General features: G+C 40.7%; 1 long non-coding RNA gene across 1 annotated transcript; it reads left to right on the top strand.

The window, feature by feature from the left end:
- The first annotated feature begins 2,639 nt into the window (after positions 1 to 2,639).
- LOC145526308 (uncharacterized) lies at positions 2,640 to 11,815 on the top strand. The gene is made up of 3 exons (XR_014068839.1): positions 2,640 to 3,310; positions 7,096 to 7,270; positions 9,684 to 11,815. It is a non-coding gene; the product is annotated as an uncharacterized LOC145526308 (long non-coding RNA).
- The last annotated feature ends 925 nt before the right edge of the window (positions 11,816 to 12,740 follow it).

Raw genomic sequence — 12,740 nt, 5'->3', positions numbered from 1 at the left:
AACATTTCACCAGTACAAAGAGGTTTTAGCAATTAAATGCACCTTTAGTGATGAATGATTGCATAAAAAAAAAAAAATTGCAAGCTACGAAGACATGATTAATTTGAAGAAGTCTACTCAGCCTTGGGCTCCCCAGGTGACTCAGTGAGAAAGAACCACCTGCCGATGCAGGAGACCTGGGTTTGATCCCTGGGTTGGGAAGACCCCCTGGAGAAGGAAATGGCGACCCACTCCAGTATTCTTGCCTGGGAAATCCCACGGACAGAGGAGCCTGGTAGGCTATCCAAGCCCATGGGGTCTCAAAAGTCAGACACACCTTAGCAACTAGACGACAACAATTACTTAGCCTTACCTGGTAGAGGGGAAGACAGCTAGTATTTAAGACCTTAACTGTCCTCTCTTTCATCTGTAAGATTGTTTGGGGGGAGGCATAGCTTATATCCATGTAATATAAAATACGAATGGTTCTATCTTTATACCATACCCACCCCCTTGCAGACAGTGACAGGGAAATTAAGTCCAGGGTTTAGCAGAAGTATCATTGAGTCCTTAACTAAGTAAAGGGATCCTGAAGCTGAGTTTGGGGGCAGGAGAGTGAGCTGCATAGTAAAGCAAAAGGGATTTTAAGCTATTGAGATCCAGTGATACGGAGATCAGAAGGAAAAAGACCTAGAAAACACCAAGGAAATTTTCAAGAACAAGAGAATCTGGTTCCATTTTGTCATAGTCTTGGATAGCACTGCTGCATAATCCTCCTTGCCCCTTTCTCCAAATCCTCATCATACATCTGATTCCACAAATAACATATTTTTCTCATGGGGGAATAATAGGAATCAAGAAAAACATGGCTGAGTCACATGCCAGGGTCATAAGTGAGAGAGAAGTAACAGAAAAGTCAGTATTCTCGTTAAACTTGGGCCAGAGGGATCCAGCTTCAGACTCCAAACCCCATTCTAAAGCAGAGCTAATCCCATTGCCGAGTGAATGGAACCCAAATGGGGCTTGTTAGGTTTTCAAGCAAGGCTGAGATTCTACAGTTCCAACAAGCTTTTAGGTAATATTGATGCAGCTGGTCTGACGACCACACCGTCCGCCTTCCCAGACTGTGCTCCAGTACCCTGCCCAAAGGACCCCAGCCTACGCTTAGGACCTGCACAAGCTTCACCGCTGGGTCCATCCTCCTAATGATAGCCCATCTGGCTGCTGTGCATGCCAGTAGGACTAAGGTTTTCCCCACAGAGTTGCTATCTGAGGGCCAGCACACAGAACTTAGACATGCTGGAATGTCCATGGCTACACATGAAACCTTTCCATGGTGTGAGATGGTGGAGGAGGGGGCACAGGAAAAAGAAAACTGGAGAATGGACAGGGAGCAGAGGGATTCAGTTGGCAGGGTTCAGCTTTCCCAACACTGCCAAATTCCAGGGGTGAATCAGGAGTCCAAGAATTCTAAACTGCAATTCCAAATGGCAACCTGAGGCTTCCCTGATGGGGAAGAATAAGTGGATAAGAATCTGCCTGCCAATGCAAGGAAGGGACATGAGTTCGATACCTGGTCTAGGAAGATTCCATATGCCGCAGAGCAGTTAAGCCTGTGTCCCACAACTCCTGGGCCCACACTCTGGAGGGCCCCCAGCTGCAACTACTGAGCCAGAGTGCTACAACTACTGAAGCTCGTGTGCCTACAGCCCATGCTCGCAACAAGAGATGCCACCACAATGAGAAGCCCCTGCTCGCTGCAACTAGAGAAAGCCTGCGTGCAGCCACAAAGACCCAGCACAGCCAAAACGAATAAATTGCAACCTGGCCTTCTATGTTGTTATGAAGACATATTTGTCAAAGTAGAAGGACAGTATTTTACTTAATAGTTTAGTATTTAATAGTTCGTTAGATATTTAGACAACTGCTGTGTGAGCTTTTCTTATTATTTCTGTCCTGCCCTGGGCTTTGCAAATGTTAGGGGCAGGTTCCTGCAAAGGCACAGGCCTCAAGCCAAAACAAGAGTGGTGTGGGAGCTGGATCCAGCATGATGGAAATTTCATCAGAAAAGTGCCCATCTTTTCAAGGAGGTGACTTGGGGGGCTTGAGGTAACATCTGGGTTACATTTAAATGTTTAGAAGTTACCACAATATGATAAGGCTGTCCTCGATAAAAAGGTGGGGGCCTCATTCCCAGAAAACTTACAAGAACCTTAGAGAATGTGAACCTTAGAGAACCTTTAGAGAAAAAGGCAAGTAAAACCTTAGCCAGGTTATTTCATCTTTTGAAGTGTGAGAGAAGCCACTGACCACTCAACAAATTAAATAATATCTAAAACATTGAGAGTATTGCATCATTTTTAGTTTTCCAGCTAACAGAGAAATGGTAAAAGCTAGAGAGAATTCGGAGAAGCCAATGGCACCCCACTCCAGCACTCTTGCCTGGAAAATCCCATGGACGGAGGAGCCTGGTAGGCTGCAGTCCATGGGGTTGCAAAGAGTCGGACACGACTGAGCGACTTCACTTTCACTTTTCACTCTCATGCATTGGAGAAGGAAATGGCAACCCGCTCCAGTATTCTTGCCTGGAGAGTCCCAGGGACGGGGGAGCCTGGTAGGCTGCCGTCTATGGGGTCACACAGAGTTGGACACGACTGAAGTAACTTAGCAGCAGCAGTAGCAGAATTACCAAATATATTTCAGTAGTTCTGTACATGAACTTTCAACGTGAAGGGTTACAGTCAGAGTACAAAATTACAGTCACACTTCTATGGACACAGAAAATCACCGTGCTAATATTCTTTTCTTCACAAGGCCATAGGAAGTCCTGACCAGTCAAATTCAGAACATACTTGCTTTTTCTGACTTAAAAAAAATTATTTTATGTTGGAAAATAGTTGATTCACAGTGTTGTTTTAGTTTCAGATGTGCAGCAAAGTTCATATATAGAACACACTTGCTTTTAATACCCATCAGATTTTCTTTCCTGTTGGCTAAATTCAGTGTTATTAGAGACCAAGATCAGCAACGTTGGTTAGGGGCAGCATGAAGTATAAAGAGCATTGACCCGGGAATTGGAGATCTCTGGATTTTAGTCTCAGTTCTAGACTCTAACAGCTTGTGTGACCCGGGGAAGCCATTAAGTCTCTCTGTGACTCATCTTTAATTTGACTCTGTGGGTTTCAACACACATTCTAGGGCATCTCTGAATGCATTCTTTATTTTTCCTCTTATGGTGCTGTTCTTGACGATACTATTTTCTGCCACTGGAAGAACCAAGATATCACAAAGAATGAAAGAGGAGACTCTACATCAAATCTCATTTTTACTGGTAAGAATACTGAAACTAAAGTTCGAAAAGAATGTGTATCAGTTAAGGTCACTTAAACAGAAAGAGGGAATTTCCTGACTTGGAATCAGAAAGTCCATGGCTAAGCAACATTTTCAGGGGCACCTCTTCCCAGGTTCAAATTCAATGAAAGGAAATTGCAGGATGTCTCAATCACTCACTCAGCTTTCTAGGATCTTCTTTTAATTTCCCAAGAATCCCTTGAGGTAGGTAGGTATTATTAATCTGTTTAGTAAATACAAATATCTACTTCATGAAGTTATGATTTTAAAAGAAAACCATGCATTAAAAAAGCCCTCAGGAGAAAAAAAAAAAAACAACCCTCAGCACAATCCCTGGCACGAAGTAAGAGCAAGAGATGTCAGCTATTTAATATATATTTACATATTTCATATTTTACTATACATAATAGATTACATATGTTCTGTTATCTGTACTAGTGGGTTTTAAATTGTGCTCCAAGGAAATAAAAGGTTGCACAAATAATAAAATATTTGCCACCAATAATGAGAATTATGGAATGAGGAGCTCACTTCTTGATTTTTTAAAATGCATTTTGTATATGTGTATATTCCATGCAAGACTTTGCTTGAGAAATGGACTTCACTGCTAAAAATAGATTAAATGACCTCTGACATATTCCAATCCATTAATTTTACTGATGATAAAACTGAAGCACAGGGAGATGAAATTCTTAAATTGTCATCTTAGAGCATCTTAATATATCTGTTAGGATATATTCAGCTGCAAATATGTAACAGAAAATACATGTTAACTGGTCTAAACAATAAAAGGAAATGATCAGTCACATAATAACAGGAAGGCCCATAAATAAGCAGGGCCTATTTCAGGGCAGGTTTGATTTGACAGCTCAGTGGTCAAAAAAAAAGTAAAAAGACCAACACCCCCAAAGAAAAAACTATGCAATTGCAAAGTTTATTCTAGCAAACCTAAACTAACCCAGTTTCCCATCATTCTAGGTATAGAGAATAACAGAAGCAATGAGTTGGAGATAGGAAATATAGCAGAACGACGCGTAGTCTATTTTAATTGGAGCCCAGCTTCTTTTAATGTAAGACGATTTTGATGAAAGAAGCAGTGTAGTGGACAGCAATAGAATTTCATTCTCTGAATATAATGGTTATCAAAGCATCTCTGCAGAAGGTGACAGCCAGGGACTAGAGAAGGTGGGTCACATTGGGACACACAGGGATCCCACCCATGGGTGTCCACAAAGCACCAGACGCTCCGAAGTTGAGCGCTTCATGCAGCAGCATGGAAAGCATAACAAGAACATTTTATGTGACCTCAGGGACCTTGTATCCTCATTATGCCATGATTACCAGCCAGACAACTTCCTTAATGTTTCAACTTCCTTAATGTGAAACTCTGGGATTAGGCAGCTGATGCACAAGCAACCTAAATTCAGAAATGGCCTCATGCCATGCAATAAGTCAAGCTAGTACTAATCCTTGTTTCATTTAGCTTTCTTGTTGACGTACATCCTATGTGATGAATTGTGTAAACTTCCACTTGTATATTCCTCTGGGGTATGTTAAATTACAAGACATTATTCATGGGTAATGTTTCAAAGTTCTGTAGAAATGAGCTAAAGGGTCTTACATCTAGAAAACTAGATTCGCCACTTCAATATCATTATAATTTAGAGTTAGATGATCAGAGAAACAGTGTTGCTGCTGCTGCTGCTAAGTCGCTTCAGTCATGTTTGACTCTGTGTGACCCCATAGACGGCAGCCCACCAGGCTCCCCCGGTTCCTGGGATTCTCCAGGCAAGAATACTGGAGTGGGTTGCCATTTCCTTCTCCAATGCATGAAAGTGAAAAGTGAAAGTGAATTCGCTCAGTCGTGTCCGACTCCTAGTGACCCCATGGCCTGCAGCCTACCAGACTCCTCTGTCCATGGGATTTTCCAGGCAAGAGTACTGGAGTGGGTTGCCGTTGCCTTCTCCGAAACAGTGTTGGGGAATATAAAAAACCTAGACCTGGAGATAAATGTATCTGAGTTCCAATCTCAGCTCTGTCCCTTCAACTGTGTCACTTGGGCTACATTTTATTAATGTGAGTCATATTTGTACTCGCTTCCTAGGGTTTTTGTGAGAACTATAGGAGCAATTTATCTGTAGCACTTACACAATGCCTAGCACCTAATAAATTAAATTATATAAGCCAAATAAAATCATCAAATTAGGATGTAGCAGGGTACCGGTAGCAACAAAGATCTAGGTTATTGTAGGAAGCATCCTTTTATGCTAATTGTGGTAGCCATCCGGTTTTCCTCTGAGGAATCCCCTATATCCTGCCCTTGCCCCCATCCACATGCATCAGGATAACTGATGCCATCCCAGCTGCAGGACTGGACTCATGACTAAAACCTAAGCAATCAGGTCACTATATTCCACTGGCTTAGCAATGGCTTTAGGTATGGGAACATGACACAGTCACGTATAATGACAGTTTTGCTGGGAAAGCTGAGAGAAAGAAGCCTAACCTTATTCTGTTGGGTCTGAAGCTTGAAGAAGATGCGTTGTAGCTTTTGGCAGTCGTCTTGCCCCAGATAAGGGTATAGGGCATGGGAAGCAGGGGAGCCAATACAGAGGAAAGCAGACACAGTGACAGCAAGAAACAGAGGCGTAATGACATAAACGGATGCCTAAATTCACCTGTGCTAAAATTATGATTAAATTAGACAGTAAGTTCCCTTGTTGGCTTACATTACTTTTGCAATCAAAAGAGCCTAAACTGATACACCCAGAGATACATATTTTAAGATATTTGTATTAGGAAATAGACTGGCAATTCATCCAGATGGCACTAGTGGTAAAGAACCCACCTGCCAATGCAGGAGGCATAAGAGACACAGATTCAATCCCCGGGTCAGTAAGATTCCCTGGAGGAGGGCATAGCAATCCACTCCAGTATTCTTGCCTGGAGAATCCCATGGAGAGAGGAGCCTGGCGGGCTACAGTCCACAGTGTCTCAAAGAGTCAGACACAAATGAAGCAACTTAGTATACACACACCATATAAATGAATTAGAGGGGGGGAAAGGCGTAAGGTCATTCCCATGGATGCAACAAAAGGGAGGACTTGATAAAATTCAATATCCACTGATGATTTTTAAAAAATAATAAAGAATGCTTTAAAATAGGAATAGAAGAAATCTTCCTTATTCAGATAAAAGGTATTGGGGGGAAGAAGGCAAATAATTAACTGAGTGAATCAGTTAAATCTTTCCCCTGGAGGTTGCAAAGACAAAGACATTTCCTATCACAGCCTCTGCTTAACTTTGTTGGGTATGCTGGAGGCCCTAGATTGTGCAATAAAGGAAGAAACAAAATACAAGATACAGCAATTGAAAAAAGAAGAAAGAAAATGTCATTTTCAGATTATACAATAATGGAAAAAATCCAAAAGAATCTATTCATACATTATTAGGGCAGTAGGAGATCTTAGCAAGCTTCCTAGGATAAAAAGTCCATACAGAAAAATCCACAGCATTTTAATACTCCCCCAAAAATTAGAAAATGAAATTTGAAAAGTGATACTACAGACAACAGCATTAATAATATTGAGTACATAGAAACATATTGTTTTTAAAAGGCATAAGACAGACTTCTATAGGAAAAATGATAAAATAATATTGAGATACATTGAAGAAGGTCTGATTAAATGAGAAGTTATACCATATTCATTAACCAATACTTTCAATAGAATTTAGGTGGTTTGTTTTGTGTTGTTTTGTTTTTAGAACTTGACAAGCTAATTTAAAAACATATGTGATGATGCAAAGGGCCAAAAATCTCCAAGACATTCTTAAATAAGAAAAATGGCCGAGGATTTATCTCAACAGATATCAAGATATCAAAGCTATGATAATTAAAACAGTGTGGAATTGATACAGTCATAGACAAAGAAACCAATGGGTAAGAAAAGGATATCCTAAAAAAAAAATAGGACCCACATATATGTGGAACTTGATTAGACAGAAGTGGCAATACAAGGATGGAAAAAGGATTGTACTTTTTAATAATGATGCTGAAATACTTAACTATATATGGGGGGAAAAATGAAATTGACCGGAAAAATACTGACCTCATTGGTAGACAGGAAAATACAATTTAAAAATCACAAGGAGATACTATTCCATACTCATCAGAATGGCTGAAAGGTAAACATCTAAAGTACCAAGGGCTAGAGAGGGAGTGAAGTAACAGGTATTTTCCTACACTGTTTATGGGAGCATGAATTGGTTCAATTACATTGGAAAACAGATTGGAATGATCCATTAAAGGCAAAGAAATGCACACCCTATGACCCAAACATTCAATTCCACTCCAGGAATGTGTCCATGTTCTCAAGCATCCAGCAACAGTAGAAGAGATGGGTTTTTTTTAAAGCGTGATATATTTGTATAGTGGCAGGTTGTCATTGTTCAGTCACTCAGTTGTGTCTGACTCTTTGCAACCCCATGGACTGCAGCACGCCAGGCTTCCCCATCTGTCACTATCTCCCTATATAGCAATGATAATGAACAAGCATTAGCTGTCTACCACACAAGTGGGTGTTCAAAACAGTCAAGAAACCAGACAACATGCTGTAAAATTACATTTTAAAGTCGAAAATAGGCAAAACACAAAATGTATTGTTTAGAAAGTTTACAAAGGTTGTAAAATTATAAAGAAAAGCAAGGGTGGAATTACTGTAAAAGAAGAAGTATGATGGAGAAAGAGCCTCTGGGGACTCGGGACTGTCAATATTCTGTTGGTGCTGTTCAGCAGGACTTCCTGGGATGACAGAAATTCTCTACATCTGTGCTGGCCAATATCATAGCCTTTAGTCATGTGGTGCTATCCAGCATTTGAAATGTGGCTAGTGTAACTGAAGAGCTGAATTTTAATTTTATTTCATTTTAGAATATAAAATTATTTCATTTAAAATTTAAATAACTACTTGGAGGAGAATGGGTACATGTATATGTATGGCTGAGTCCCTTTGCTGTTCACCTGAAACTATCACAATGTTGTTAAAATTGGCTTTGTGTGTATGTGTGTGTGTGTTAGTTGCTCAGTCGTGTCTGACTCTGCAACCCCATGGACAGTAGCCTGCCAGGCTCCTCTGTCCATGGGATTCTCCAGGCAAGTATATTGGAGTGGGTGTGCTCAGTCGCTCAGTCGTATCCAGCTCTTTGCGACCCCACGGACTGCAACCATCCAGGCTTCTCTGTCCATGGGATTTTCCAGGCAAGAATACTGGAGTGGGTTGCTTTTTCCTTCTACAGTTGGAGTGGATAGCCATTCCCTTCTCCAAGGGATCTTCCCTACCCAGGGATTGAACCCGGGTCTCCCACATTCCAGGCAGATTCCTTACCATCTGAGTCAACAGGGAAGCCCTCATTGGCTATACTCCAATACAAAATAAAAAGTTCAAAAATGGTAAGCCCCTAAAAATAAAATAAACTTTAAATATTACAAGTTGTCAGCAGTTACTGTATTGGATCAAGTTTTCATTGGAAAACAGAGGGCTTACTCAAAACAGCATAATTTGAGGAGGGCTCATTTAAAAGATGATAATTACAAAGGTGCAGGTGTAGGGAAGTACAGGAGATGGTTTTGCAACCTGGAGTTAGTGGCAGCCACGCTGTTACCACCTGAGCCTGAAGGGACAAGGGGAGGGCGTGATCCCTGGGGCTGAAGGGACAGAAAATTAAGTCGAGTCTACCAAGTTAACAGGAGTGGAAAGACACAGCCAGCCTGAGATGACCTCCTATTAGGAGCCAAAGGAATAGAGTCCCTACTCCCAGTGTCTCTCCGAAGGGTCTCCTGCCGTGGCTTCCCCTCGGGCAGACCCAAGAGACAGCCATGAAGGCCAAATTGCTCACTGGTAACACAGGTCAGCCTCCAGGCAAACAGCAGATAGAAAGTGGATCTGTGGGGATAAACAGAAGATCTCCAGCAGGTGGATCTTTTTTTTAAAAAAAAAAAACTTTTTATTTTATACTGGAGTATAGCTGATTAGCAATGTTGTGATAGTTTCAGGTGGACAGAAAAGGGACTCAACCATCCATATACATCTGTCCATTCTCCCCCAAACTCCCCTCCCATCCAAGCTGCCAGATAACACTGAGCAGAGTCCCATGTGCTATAGAGTAGGTCTTTGTTGGTTATCCATTTTAAAGATAGCAGTGTGTACCTATCCATCCCAAACTATCTCATCCCCCCATCCTTCCACCTCAGCAACCATAAGTTCATTCTCTAAGTCTGTTCAGCACCTTAATCTTGACCTGTTTGCTTCATTATTATTTATCACACTTAACCTTTATTTTATTTATTTATTTAGGCTACACTTGTGAGATCTTCGCTCCTTGACCAGAGGTTGAACCCGGGCCCTCGGCCGTGAAAGCTCAGAGTTCTAACCACTGAATTGACAGGGAATTTCCTGTATTTTTATATGCTATACCTTTTTATTTTTTCTGGTATGGGACTACAGTTTACCAAAAGAAAAAAAAAAAAAAAGAGGAAGAGAAGGAGGATGGGAGGGGAGGAAATGAGGAAAGATAAAAGAAAGATGAGTAAGAAAGAACAGAATCAGGCCTGACCAGCTAGCACCTGTGTTATGCACTGGCTTTAACTAAACTGAAAAATAGTAATCAAATATCTGAGTAAATTCACATTATCAAATATTTTTATCAAGTCAGTAAAACAGTAGAATTTTTAAAGCTGTATATCGTATTTCTGAACCCATGATGAGCCTTAGACAGTAGCTTCTATCTTTGAGCATTAATATCTTTCTGTTTAAAGTAACCACAAATTAAATAGACATGTAACATGCCCAGAAATGTTGTGGACAAACCCCACAATTGTGTGGAATTTTTATTTTGTTTGTCTTCCTATAATAGTGGGACTGCTCTTCAAGGTTCTGGGTAAAACTAGAGCTGTGAAATGGAACTGCGGTTTGTTTTTAAAGATGCATGGATCGGTTAGGAATGCTTTGGCTGACAGTGAAAGACAACTGGTTAACTGTGGTTTAACACGTAGAGATTGTATTTCACACATTTAGACAAAAGTCTGGACTTGAGAAGCTGCTGGTGATGGTTCAATGACTCAGTCATTTCTGGGCTGGTATCTTCTGACCTTTTCCTTCCCATCACAAATGAGTAAAAAAAGCTCCAGGTATCAAGTTGAAGGTACTTGTTGAGGGGCGAGAGGAGGCTTTGGAGCACACAAACATTAACCTTTTGCTTTTATCATAAATGCAAAATCTGGGACTTCCCTGGTGGCCCAGTGGTTAAGAATCTGCCTTGCAATGCAGGGGACATGGGTTCGATCCCTGGCTGGACAACCAAAGATCCCACAAGACCCAATAGAGATCTGCACTCAAAGAAAAATTGAAAGAAAGAAAAGAATAATCTTTCTAAACCCCCAACAGACTATCACTTACAACTTAGTGGCTAGCACTGTGCTGCCTGGCCACCCCTGAATGGAAATAGGTTGGGGACAGGAGTTTTTTGCTTTTGCAAACTTTGTAGGGAAGCTGACAGGGGATGAGGGAACCAGAAACAGCTGTTAGCTCAGCCTGCTGAACTCTTAATGCCTGAATTATGTCTCCTGCAATGTCCAAAATACCTACCATGAAAATGAGAATTCTTTGGTTGTAGGAATAATTTCTAGAAGGTCTGTATATGTATATGTTGCCTGGAAGGGTGACATATCATCACCACATTATGTCCCTTATCCTATTAGCAATAATTTGTTTCTGAAGATTTGCTAGGAGTTGCTGAGTATGCCACCAAGTGCTAAAAGACTAGGGAAAGCAGGTCTTATCATAGGAGAAATCTATCAGAAAAACTCTAGACACTGAGAGTGGATCTTTAGTATCAATAATCAGGAGTAGGCACTACATCTAACCAGTGGTGCAAGTAGGGCAAGAGGCAGTGAGAGAGAAAGTTTACCCACTGTTCTTTGCCTAGAGTCACTCTCAAAGTCAACTCCTAAAAAGCAAGGCAGATCCTCTCCAGTATGTGCCATTAAAGTTGACCCACTGCTCCTTCCAAGCTGTCAAGAATCAATGAGACATGAAAAACGGACATCATTAAGGTATGTCAGAAGAGAGACACAGACCTAGATTTGTTCCCTAGTGGTAGGGTGTTCATTAGGAGGGCAGACTCCAGAGTTAGGCTCGCAGGGACCAGATCCTAGCTCTATTAGCCCTGTGACTTAATCATAGGGTGTTCAGAAGGATTGAACAGTTAATACATGTAACTTACTTGAAATCATGCATGGTGTATAGTTAGTGCTATATAAGAGCTGGCTTCAAAATATAAAAATAAACCCTTTCTCCTCTGATCCTATTTGTATGATGCTTTAACATATGTATATTTTTTGCTAAAGTCTTTTTCTTTTTTTCTTATAAGAGCAACAGAGGTTTACTCCAAAAAACTGAGAAAAGATAGAAAAAAAAAAAGAAAATTTTGACAATCAATAATCTCCTTCTTTCAGAGAAAACCATTACCAATTATATTTGATCCACTTGTATATTTTCACTTATAAAAATTAGGTCTGCTTTGCATACTGCCCTGTAATATGACTTATTTAAAAAATGTGATAACATATTAGAAACATTTTTCCATACCTAGAAATACATTTGTACAGTATTTAGTATCTTTTTACTTGTCACAAGTTATTCTGTTAGATGGGTGTTCCATGATTATTATCCTTACCAGTTCTCTGCTAATGGGCATTGATATTGTTTGTTTTGTTGATTTTCCCTGTGATAGATGCCACTGTGTTGAACATCCTTAGAGCTAATTTCCTGTGCAAATCCACAATGAAATAGCCAGGTCAAAAGTTATGCTTATTTTTAAGGCTTTTGATCGGTATGCTTTGGTTATCTCCAGAAAAAAATGCATCCAAGTATATTTTCATTTCCTTACCCTTTATGGGGAGGTGTCAGTGCATAGTGAAGCATGCGGGATCTTGCTTCCCTAACCAGGGATGGAACCTGCACCCCCTGCAAAGGAAGCTCTGAGTCTTAACCACTGGACCACTGGGGAAGTCCCGCCTTTCCTTACCCTTGAAAGCACTGAGTATTATTATTGTTTGGTTTGCCATTTTCCTGCAATACTTTCTAAGATCCCCAAACCTGATACTCTTTGATGTAGTACCCACAACACATATGTGTGATTTCTATGAATTATTTACCTTTAGCCCATGGCCCCTGGACCCTTTATGTTAACTTTGCCTCAAGGACTTCTGTAGTGGGCTAGATTTTTGCCTTGGTGATATTTACAGTTCTTTATGTCAAGCTCTGAGTTGGTTGTTTGGGAATAGAGCTCCCAGATATTTTTGGTCATCATCTAAGTGTGAGAACCGCTGCTTTTTTCAATGTTGTTTTAAT

Source organism: Giraffa tippelskirchi, chromosome 11 (assembly GCF_054371585.1).
Source record: "Giraffa tippelskirchi isolate mGirTip1 chromosome 11, T2T-mGirTip1v1.2.pri, whole genome shotgun sequence".
In the NCBI taxonomy this organism is placed as follows: domain Eukaryota; kingdom Metazoa; phylum Chordata; class Mammalia; order Artiodactyla; family Giraffidae; genus Giraffa; species Giraffa tippelskirchi.
Note: the sequence above shows the minus strand (reverse complement) of the source record. Positions and strands in the feature narration are given on the sequence as shown.